The sequence below is a fragment of the Notamacropus eugenii genome, chromosome 4 (assembly GCF_028372415.1).
Source record: "Notamacropus eugenii isolate mMacEug1 chromosome 4, mMacEug1.pri_v2, whole genome shotgun sequence".
NCBI classification, from domain to species: Eukaryota; Metazoa; Chordata; class Mammalia; order Diprotodontia; family Macropodidae; genus Notamacropus; species Notamacropus eugenii.
This window is the reverse complement of record NC_092875.1, coordinates 224033905-224046272: the sequence shown is the minus strand read 5'-3', so window position 1 is coordinate 224046272 and position 12368 is coordinate 224033905.

Below are 12368 nucleotides of genomic sequence, written 5' to 3'. Positions count from 1 at the left end.
TTCATCTCTCTCTCTCCTTTCACTCTGTCCCTCCTCAAAAGTGCTTAGCTTCTGAATACTGACTCTTCTAATCTGCCCTTCCTTCTTTCATCCCACTCTTTCCCTTATCCCCCTCCCCTTCTGCTTCCCTGTAGGGTAAGATAGATTTATAGACCCAAGTGAGGATGTATATTATTTCTTCTTTGAGTCAAATGTGATGAAAGTAAGTTTCAAGTGTTGCCCATTACCCCTCTATCTTTCCCTCCACTGCAAAGCTCTTCTGCATGCATCTTTTATATGAAATAATTGACCCCATTCTACCACTCCCTTTCCTTTTCTCACAGTGCATTCTTGTATACTAATTTTATCTCAATTTTTTAGATAGGATTTAATCATATTCAGCTCATACCTATACCCTGTGGCTATATATACTTCTTCTAATTGCCCTAATAATGAGAAGTTCTTAGGAGTTGCAGGTATCATTTTCCCATGTAGGAATGTAAACAGTTTAACCTTATTGAATCCCTTATTATTCTCTTTCCTTTTTATTTTTTATCCTTCTCTAGAGTCATATTTGAAAGTCAAATTTTCTATTTAGCTCTCGTCTTTTCATCAGGAATGCTCAAAAGCCCTCTATTTCATCATATATATATATTTTTTTTCTCCTGAAGGATTGTACTCAGTTTTGTTTTTTTGGTGGGGTAGATGATTCTTGGTCTTAAACTTACCTCATTTGTCCTTCAGAATATCATACCCTAAGCTCTCCAATTCTTTACTGTAGAAGTTGCTAAATCTTGTGTTAACATGACTATGGTTTTGTGATATTTCAGTTGTTTCTGCCTATATGAAATATTTTCTCCTTGACCTATAAACTCTGGAATTCACTTTTTGTGAGAAAAAAATCATTTGGATCCCTACTCTATTTCAATCAATATTAACCAGTTTTATATTTCATAGGGGTAGTGATCATAAGTTCCGTGTGTTAGTCCTCAGAGCTGTGATATACAGATTGTAAGTTTACTTGCTTAATTATAGGAAGTTCAATAGAAGCCCTAGTTTTCCTTGTCAGGGTGACCAAGCCCAGAATGGCAGAGGTGATTCAATTACATGGAAAGTCCCCCAATTTTTTTTTTGTACCTCTGGACCACTCTGTCTTTTTCAACATGATCAAGTAACCATTTTATGACAATTTAGTCAGTGGGAATGCCCCATGCTTTGCCCAACTCAGCATTGATCCACTGATATACCATTTCTATCTGATGCATCATTTTTTGGCTCATGAAGCAAGGTCTATCAACAGTGAGGATCTATACTTATATAAATTATAAACAGCTTTATAAAGGCTGTATAAGCCCCTTTAGAGTGTCTATGTGTCAAATCTGATATCAAGCCTTATAAAAATAAGGCCCTGGAAGAAGGGTACCTCAGATAATGAGGAAGATCTGAGGTCATTAGAGAGACCCTTAAATGTCATAGGCTCAAAGCTCTGCCTCTGCTTTTTTATTGTAGGTTGGACAATCATAATTCCCACACTGATATTTTTGGCAGTATTCATTTTGGGATCTCTTTCAGGAGGCAGTTGGTGGATTTTTGCAATTTTTGTTTTTACTCTCTGGTTCTAGGATATCAGGAGTTTTGCTTGATAATTTCTTAAAATATGATGTCTAGGCTCTGTTTTGGTCATAATTTTCAGATAGTCCAATAACTATTGAATCATCTGTCCTCAATCTCCTTTTCAGGGCAGTAGCTTTTTTTTTTTTTCCATATGAGATAATTCACATTTTTTTTCTATTTTTTTCATTCTTTTGATTTTGTTTTATTCTTTCTTGAAGCTTCATGGAGTCATTAACTTAAATTTGTCCAGTTCTAATTTTAAAGGCATTATTTTATTCAGTGAGCTTCTATATCTCCTTTTCCTTGGATCAATTCTACTTTTTAAGGAGTTATTTTATTCAATAAATATTTTGTATCTCTTTTTCCATTTCACAAATTTTCTTTTGAAGACTTTCATCTTCAGTGGATTTTTGTATCTCCTTTAACATTTGGCCTATTTTGTTTTTTAAGGTGTTATCTTCAGTATTTTTCAGCCTCATTTACTTAGCTATTAGCTCTTTTTTCATGATTTTCTTGTAACACTCTCATTTTTCTTCATAATTTTTCCTTAACTTCTGTTTTAATTTTTAAAATCCTTTCTGAGGAATTCCTTTGGGTCCAAGATTCTTTGAGTCTTTACATATGGCTGTTTTGACATTGTTGTCTTCAATTAAGTTTGACTTTCCTGATCTTCTCTTTTATCATAGTAACTTTCTATGGCCAGGCATTTTTGTTATACTTTGCTCATTTCTTCACCCTGTGTCTTCAGGTTTAACTTCTTGTCAAAGCTGAACAATGCTACCAGGGGGGAGGGAACTGTACCAAGCTTTGTTTTTTTTCCTGCTGCTGTTTTCAGAAATATTTCTTAGGGTTTGTAAGTTTTCAATTTTTCCAAAGTGGTATGATCTAAGGAGAGATGTGGTCATTGTTCTTAGCCTGTACTCTCATCTTTGAATGATTCAAACATTCTTTTCTTCCCTGGAACTTTTCTTCCTTGGGTCCATGTTCCTACTGCTGTTCCTCTTTGACCTGAGACTCCCACCTGAAATCAAATATAGGCATTGTCAGCAAAGGGTCCTTGTTCTTTCCTTCTGACCAGTTGGCTGACCCCCTTACCATCTGTGGACTAAGAGCTCTGGAAGTCACTGCTGTCAATTCAATAATCCCCAAGGCCTTCTTTCTTGCTGGTGTCAGCCTGCTATGTTTTGTGGTTCACTGTCTTTCCAGTGATACAGATCTTTCCTACCAAAACCTTCTAAGTTTTCTTGGTCTGCAAATTGTTTTACACCATCCTTTTATTGGTTCTTCCATTTCAAAATTCATTTTGAGGTATTATATTAATTTTCCTGGAGAGAAATTTGGGAAAGCTCAGGAAGGCATATTTTTTTTTGTTTACTCCACCATCTTGGCTCTACTGTTTCCCCCCCACCCCCACTAATGGAAACCTTAATAATTATCTTTAATTATTGTCACTTCCTGGGACTAGCAACATTTTCAGAGTATCTTTTTGGGGCTTGAACATTTACATAAACAAACATATATATATATATATATATATATATAACATCTCTCTCTGTCTCTCTCAGGCATAGAATGCATTAAAGATACAAATGGTGTCCACTTTCAATCCTTTTCACTCAATGCATTATTTTTTTAAATATGCTTCCAATTAATTCCCAATAGCAGCAATATCAATAAAAGTCATCTTGTTAAGGCAGAGTGAGCAACTGCTTTTGGTAGCAAGATACCACAAAATATTTTTGCTAGTTTTCTTTAGTAATTTGGTTTATTGTCTGGATTTTAATCCTGTGCTAACACTCTTGAACCACAATGACAATAAATGTAGTTTATCATAGCTTAAATGTAATTTAGAGGATATTGTTACATTTTTCTTACTTAAAAATTAATGTGTCACTGCCTCTACTATCCTTCTCAATTGTTTTGCCTTTCCTTCCCCCCAAGTCTGAAAAATAAAAGTCCACAATCAACAGCTCCATGATCTGGCAAAATAAATACCCAAATTTACCAGTCTGCAAACATATGTCTCTTTCTGAATTTTACATTAAATATTTCTCATCAGGAGGTAATTGTCAAAACAGTTGTTATTGTTTTGGACGCATGGTTTCTTATTGTGTTCTTTAGAGTTCTAAAGCTGTTTAGAGTGTCTTTTTTCCACCTATAATATTATAGTAGTATTTATTGTTACCCTAGACTGACTCCCTTCATGCTTCATCATGGACGGGTGCATTTCTAAATCACCCCTCTACTTGAAGACTTATTGGAATATATAATGCGATATAACTCTTTCTGAAGCATCTTTTTCCCATAAAAATATGATTGATGAGTGGCTATTCAGACCACTTACATCCTAATGCCTTACATCTCCATTTCTGGAGAACTCAGGAAGAAGTCATCTCCATTTTCAGACAATTTAAATTGTTAGACATTTCTTCCTCATACTGAGCCAAAATCTTCCTCCCATTAATTTCCACCAATTGATTCTTTTTAAAATAAGATTTTATTGATATTTTCTGTTCCTTACATTACCAGAATTATGCTCCCTTCCCCTCCCACAAAAACATCTCACATGACAAATAGTATTTTTAGAGAGAAAAAATCAGCACAACTGATTAATTCATTGAAAAAGTATGAAAACATGTGCAGTGTAATAATACCTGTGTACCTTCCATATCCACCAAGGGGTAAGCAATCTAAATTCTTGATTAATATTTGGGTTGGTTCCCCTTACTCACCATCTGTCAGATTATAAAGCTTTTTGCCATACTTGTATTAAACAGGCAGCTAGAACAAAACTCAATTTCAAGGTTTCACTGTGGTAAAATAGATGGCTATCCTACTCCTTTTCCATTTCAGCTGATTTATGAGTAAACAGAATTTTCAAATGCCCCTGTGAACCTGCACAGTCCAGAATCCCTCTTTTCTATTTTGAATCTTCTGGCATTGGTGCCAATTAATACGTTATTTGCAGCACCCTATCATCTACCCTATACAGATACCACTTTTCTTTCCCATATAAGTTCAAATAAGAGGGTTGGATATTAGAATATCATTTAATATTACAAATTAATTTAGTCTCCATACATGGGGAATATTTTAACTGCCCAGGCTCAAAGATTTAGATTAATACTCTAATTCATTCAATCACAGAACCTTGGTGGGATAGATTTCAAATGGATCATCTCATTTTAGAGATGGAAATTCTGAGGCCAAGAAAAGAAAATAATATACCTAAGGTCACACATATGACTGATAGACAAAAGACTAAGTCTAGACATCTTACTTCCTAATTCAATGTGCTTTCTGTGACACCATAGTGAGACTGAATTTCACTATCTGTAGATCTGACCTTAAGTTTGAGGATGCTGGATCTTAGTAGGAGCTGAATGATCATTTGTTCCTCATTTGCTCCCCTGAATGAATGATAGCAAAGGGATTAACTGATATTTTCCAAGGAATATCTGTCCCTGACTCTTTTGAAGACTTGTTTTTGTTTCATTTTACTTTGGAACTCTAATCAAGCATCCTGCCTTGGTTTTCCAGAAAGCACATTAGTTTGGCATGAGATTGCTGTCAGTTGTATGGGTTATTCTTTTCTTCAGATTTATAGTATTTTATTTTTTCCCAATTACACAATAAGGCAACTTTTAGAATTCATTTTTACAAGGTTTTCATTCCTCAATTTTTTCCTCCCTCTCTCCCTGCTCTTCTTTATTAATTGGTAGATAATTTGATATGTTATGCAATTACATAAAACATTTCCATTTTAGTTACAGTTGTGAAATAAGAAAAAAATCAAAAGGAAAAAGACAGAGAAAATAAAGTAAGTGCAAAAGGTATGCTTCGATTTACATTCAGAGTCCATTGGGTCTTTACCTGGATGTGAATAACATTTTCCTTCATGAGTTCTTTGCATTTTTCTTGGATCATCATGTTGTGGAGGAGCGAGTCATTCATAGTTGATAGTCACCCAATGTTGTTGATACTGTGTACACCATTTTCCTGATTCTGCTCTTTCACTTTGCATCAATTTTTACAAGATTTTCCACTTTTTTCTGAAATCTGCCTGCTCATTTTTTAAATTTCACAATATATTCCATTACATTCATATATCCCAACTTGTTCATTCATTACCCAAATGATGGGGATCCCCTCAGTTTCCAATATTTTGATACCACAAAAAGGGCTGTTACAAATATTTTTTGCATCAGTAGGTCCTCTATGATCTCTTGAGATACAGATGTAGTAGTGGTATTGCTCAATAAAAGGCTATGTACAGTTTTGTTGCCCTTTGAGCATAGTTCCAAACTGTTCTCAAGAATGGTTGGATCAGTTCAAAAAGTGTTGCAATTTTCCCACATCCTCTCCAACTTTTATAATTTTTCTTGTTTTTTTTTTTTTTGTTTTATTAGCCAATCTGATAGGTGCTACCTCAGAGTTGTTTTAATTTACATTCCTGTAATCAAAATGATTTAGAGTACTTTTTCATATGTCTATAGATAGCTTTGAATGCTTCATCTGAAAACTGTCTGTTCATATCCTTTGACCATTTATCAATTGGGAGATGGCTTACTTTTTTAGGCTTCACTTGGGTCTTAATATTGGAGATCAAATTTTGAAATGAAAGATGCATACTAGGTTCTTTTTATTGTAGCTTTCAGGTAGTCAAATGATTCTGTTAAAATATTTTGGAGATACCCTGTTTCTAAGACCTAAGGCCCAAGCAAGTAGGTTGTGTCCTGAGCTTGAGATCATAATAATCTATGTGCTAAATATGATGTCATCATCTGATAAAGTGTGTTGTGTGCAGCAGCACCAGGTGTTTACTAAAGGGTTTAGCTCCCCCCTATTTCCTAGGGCTATTTATCACATATCCACAATCCCTATTCCTTGTCACTGAGAGGTATTACACTCCTTTTCCCATAACAGAACTCTGTTTCTGTGCCTGCAAGGTAGGCATGACCCCTAAAACTTGAGAAAATACTATTCCCACAAGGCCTGTCGGAATAGTAACTCAAGACATAAAAATGATTATGTCATGGTCCAGACCAGTACGTATATAAAATTGCCTTTAGTTTAGCATGTTAAGCTCTACTTCATAGGAAGGGGGCCTGCAATTTGCATATGTCATTTTCCTCATTCTGAAATTAATTAAACTTCTTTTTGTGTCCTGAATCTCCTGTCTCTAGTCTTCTCTGTTTGGCCTTAGCCACCCACAGGCTAGAGGCCATTTCTGGTCCAGCCGACAATTCTGACATTGTCTCTCTTGGATCTATTTTCTAGGTCAGTTGTTTTTCTAATGAGGTATTTTACATTTTCTTCTATTTTTTAAATTTCTTTCAATTTGTTTGATTCTTGATATCTCATAGAATTATTAGCTTTCACTTGCTTAATTCTAACGTTTTAGGAGTTATTTTCCTCAGTTAGTTTTTGCACTTCCTTTTCCATCTGGCTCATTGTGCTTTTTAAGCAGTTGTTTTCTTTTTCCAAGCTGTTAGCTCTTTTTATATAAATAAATGCAAATTTTTATTGTTACATTTAAGTATTAAATATAAATAAAATAATAAGTAAATAATATAAATACACATAGCATTAGGATTAGAGTTATTCACTTATACCTTTCCCAATTTTTTTTTATGTCTCTTATATGATTTTTTAGATTCTTTTTGAGTTCTTCCATGAGTTCTTTCTGGGCTTGAGACCACTTCCCACTTTTCTTTGGGGTTTTGCCCATAGGTGATTGTTGTCCTCTTCTGAATTTGTGTGCTCTGTCACCATTTCAACTTTCTATGGTCAAATCATTCATTTTTTTTTGTTTATTTCCCATTTTTTGACCTTTTCCCTTTCTTTTAAATTTGAGCTCTGCTCCTAGAATGGAAGACACGCTGTCTCAGGCTTTTGTGCCAAGGCTTGCAGGCCCTGGCTTTTCCCTGGTGCTGCACTGATGTTGGCTCAAGACTCATTGGGAAACCTTAGTGTCTGGTGCTACACTGGGGGTAGGATGGGGGTGGCTGGCACTATTGCAAGCCATAGGGGTCTGGGAGCTTACTTGGTACTGAGCTGGGTCCTAGTGCTGGTGTCTGGATGTGCTGAGATCAATGAGATGTTTATGAATTTCCATGGGCCTCCACTGAAGCACTTGCCAGTCTGGCTATTAGCAGCTTTCTGTTTGCCCCCAGGCTGTGATGAAGCACATGGTGGATAAAGATAATAATTGTTTCCCTGAATGGTGAAATCATCAAGTGAGATAATATAGAAATAAAAGAATAAAGGATACCAAATAGAACCTTGAGGGGCATTCAGGATTGAACCATGAGTTTTGGATCAACAACCAGCAAAGGAGATTGAGAAGAAGTCATACAGTAGAAGAACCAGGAGAAAACAGGATCATGAAAACCTAGAAAGGAAAGAATATCAAAGAAGAGAAATGATAAGGAGCGTCAAATGTTGAAGTGTTCAAAAATATAAAATAGTAAATGACCGTTATATTTTAGCAACTAAGAAATCAAAAGTAAATTTTTTGGGGAAAAGTTTTAATTAAATAGTTAAGATGGGAGCTAGACGGCAGAGGAGAGCAAATGGAGGCACCAAGTAGAATTGACTTTTTCAAGGAGTGTAGTTGGTAGAGAGAATTATGGAATGATAACTATTAAGAATAATAGGACCAGATGAGGATTTTAAAGGATGGGCATTTTTTAGGCAGTAGGGAAAGAAATAGTAGATAGGGTACAGTTAAAGATTAGGAAGAAACTGGGGAGTGATATTAGAGGAAATCTGATGGAGGGGAAGAGAGATGGCGTGTGACAGACCTGCACAACTTGGCAGTTGGTAGGGGTGAAAATAAAAATAGACTAAACTTCTTTAGGATACAGGTTAGACTAGAGACAGACTGATGGTGATTGGTTACCACAGGTCATGTGGCAAACAAGGAAGTACCAGTGACAACCCTACATTTTTCATGAGTTACATGAAATCCTTTGGTGAGCCATAAGTGGCCCATAGGATATATGTTGTGCAGGCCTGCTGAATGATAAAATGTTAATTGAAAGCAAAGAGAAGACTAAACTTTGATCTTTGAATTGAAAATAAGAGGAAAATAGTGACTAATACCTGGGTAACATATGATAAAAAAAAAAGGTGTCAATAAGAAAGTATGAGGGTAAACTGCTTGATCAATTCAATTTACCTGGTGAGGATGAACTATATCTTCATGAGTAGAATCACCTGGTGAATGAAATCACCACACATCTTTTAGTCAGTGAACTAAGCCCAGATATGTCTGAATAACAAATCAAAGAATATTTTGGAGCATTTGGAGAGATTGAGAATATTGAAATTCCTATGGAAACAAAAAGAAAGAAGAGGACTTTGTTTTATCACATGTAGAGATGAAGAACCAGTAAAGAATGTATTAGAAAATGGATATCTTCAGACTGGTTCTGGAAAGTGTGGATTTCAAGTGGCCCATCCCAAAGTGGTATACAAGCAACAACAGTAACAAAAGAAAATGGGGAGGGTCACTGCTGCTGGAAGATGAGGTGGAATGAGGCATCATGGCTGAGGTCAACAAATCATATATACCAAAGCATCCAGAGGAGGTAATAATCATCAAAGCATTTACCAGTCATATTAAAGAAGGACATGGACAAAACAGGTGCAGGTGCTACAGTATCTTATCTTGTAGCATAATGACATTGAAGGAAGAGAGTTCTATTGATCTATGATGACTATTTTGTAATAGACTTTCAGTGTACATGACAGAGCTGTGTCCGATTGTATATAGAGGCCAATTTAGTTTTCTTGTTTTTGCTTTGTTCTTTGCCATCTGTGCTATAATAATTATTAGGTCCTCAGTAGGGCAGCTCATACTATTCACAGATTGTTATTTGTCCTTTGTTCTCAAAGAGGTCCATGATATCAGGGAGGTGATGCAATAACTTGCAAGTGAATTATATTTAAGTGATGGAAGGCTTGGCAAAGTCACCAGGCTCACTTTCTCCCATGGAGCCATCTGGGTCCATTGACAAGATATAAATTAGGATGATTGGAGATGGCCCCAGATATAATGGGAGACACTTCCCCTCTCTCCCCACCACCTCATCCTTTTCCCTCTCTTACTTTCACCTGTCTTCCCCTTCCCTTCCTAATTAAAAGAGGCCTTTCTTTGCCTCATTTCTTACCTAGCCTTATGTTTACTGAATGAGCATTGCCTCAGTCAGACTGAGACCTGAGAACGACCTTAGGTTGAAAAGACAAAGTTCTCCCACTGCATCCAGGGCCATCTCTAGTCATCCTAAGCTATATCTTGATACTGTGCCCAGGTGGCTCTGGTAAAGAAAATGAGGCTGGTGACTTTGTGCAGATTTCCCTCACTTAAATCCAATTCACTTACAAGACATAGCATTATCATATGACAAATGTAGACTGGTGTTTACACAATTTTCTGTGTATAATTTGAAGTTAAATGATTCACAGAAATATACTTGTAATTATTTTTCTGTGTTATGTACTAAATACCTCTCTAACAGTGTGATTTTAAATAAGCAATAATTGAGGCACAGTTTTTCCAGGAATCATGGATAGTGGGGAGAAACAGTGGTCCTTTATAAACAACAAGCAGCGAATGTTGCATTAGTTTCCTAATTTCCTTCACAAAGGCTTATGCTAAGGATTCATGGCCATGTTTAAAATAACCATAGATACCACTGTGAAATTGAAAAGTGTTTCCCCTACATGCATTCTTGAGATGTTTATGATGAGAAGTGTTAGTTCAGCATTTTGTGAATAGCTGAAATTGTTTCTACCAGACCATAGATGCCACTACTTTTATTTTCAAGAACACCTTTTTATTAAACACCTTATTATAATAAGGCATCGTTAGTAACTGCTTTTTATGAATTGACAAGATGTTTTGAACTTATTTATAAAACAAACAAAAAACAACTCACTCCTCTATTATGATTACTTGACACACAGAATGTGAATGTCATTCAAATTACATATTTCTATACCATTGAAAATTGACAAAATATTAATATGAACAAAATTTTCACTATAGAGTTAGCAGAAAATGAATTGTACTCTGAAATAGTGCATTATGTTACTGCCATTTTCTCTTGGAACACAAGAGTTGTAGAAGTTTTTAGGAAAAGTCACTATAGTGTATTAGATAAGCTCGTGTATTATCTATTTATTCAAAATAAATGTTTTTTCCCATTTTTAAAAGGAATTAAAATAAAGTCTTCATATTATACTTTAATAATTTGGGCTGGCAAAGGAAACTCGATGAATTCTTCATCAGTAGTACATTGATCGGCACTGTTATTACCGTCACTTGAGGATGATATGGTATGGCAAGACTTTGGGCTAGAATGGAGTCTGAAGGTATTTATTCATATATTTACCTTGACCACTCTCTGTTTGCAGTTCTTCCTTTTTCTCTCCATTTCCAAAATGTGTACACTTCTTCCTACAGACTTTCTAGATGTGAGCTCAAACATAACATGCAAATTGAGGAAATAGAGACAAACAGTGTATATTTCTTTCCCCCTCTCCAAATTGGATTATAGTGTCTTCCTTGGAGGCTTCTCATTCTGGAACACAGCTCAAGCTATAATATAAATTATGAGCAGAGTCTTCTCAAAGTGTTGGGATGATACATATACTTTTGAGTATGGTAGTTGGACTAAGTTTCAGAAGGAGAGATCAATGAGGGTTTTTTTATTTTATTTTATTGCATGAAGGAGTTTGAAAAGACTAAATTAGAATATATTTCCTTGTTCAAACATGGAGTGCATGTTTTCTGGAATAAGGAAGTAAAATTCAAAATATAAAGTAAAATAAACGTTTCTTTTCCCCTCTCATTTAATACTATTGAGATAATATTTTTTCTCACCTTCAAACCTATGGTATACTTTCTGCAAATATATTTGTAAATACACGTGCGCTTGTCAAATACTTATCATTAATATGCCAAGCTTTAATATAGCAAGAATAATAAATATCCAGGGGCTAAAATCACAGATGAGAAGAATCTTTGTTCCCAAATGCCTTCAGTATTTTCCTAGCTTATCATTGTGCCTTATGGTATTCTCCAGGAAAAAAAAAAAAAGAAGCAAAAACAAAACAATAGTAACATTTCAGAAAGACAAGGTTTGAGGTTCTTAGGGAAAGCGAAACCTGAAATCAATCATTTCTGAATCCTGGAAGACAGAACATTTGCAACTAAGCTCTTGGCTCTCCTCAGATCAAAATGAATTAAAGACTTCTTGAGCTGATCTTTTGGGTATCTCATTTGTTCTTTCTGATGCTTTCCTTCTTACCTTCAAAAAGCTGACAAAGTGCAATTGTGTTTTTTAGGCCAAAGTCTTAATCTATTTTTAACTTTGCTGTTAGAATGCAAGGGACTATGGAATAATAAATCTGAACAATTGAGAAAGGATAGTATCTATGTGGAGGTTTTTTTTCATTGTATACATAGTGTTCATCTTTTGCTCTGGTACAGGTACCTAGGGTTCAGAAATTTGGCTAGAGGTTGCATGATCAATTGACAAATCTACTCTGCCATTTTCAAAAACAAGTTTTTGGAAAACTTGGGGAAGCATCATATACCGAGAGCGAAAAATTATGGCTTTCATTTCATGGTACTGATGAATCAAAGCTAAGTTAGCTATTGAATTCAAATCTTTGATGCCATCATCATGAGATCTATACTTGTCCTTAAATTTATCAAACTCCTTTTTGCTGGTGGATTTCAAGAATAGTAGGCAACCAAAAAT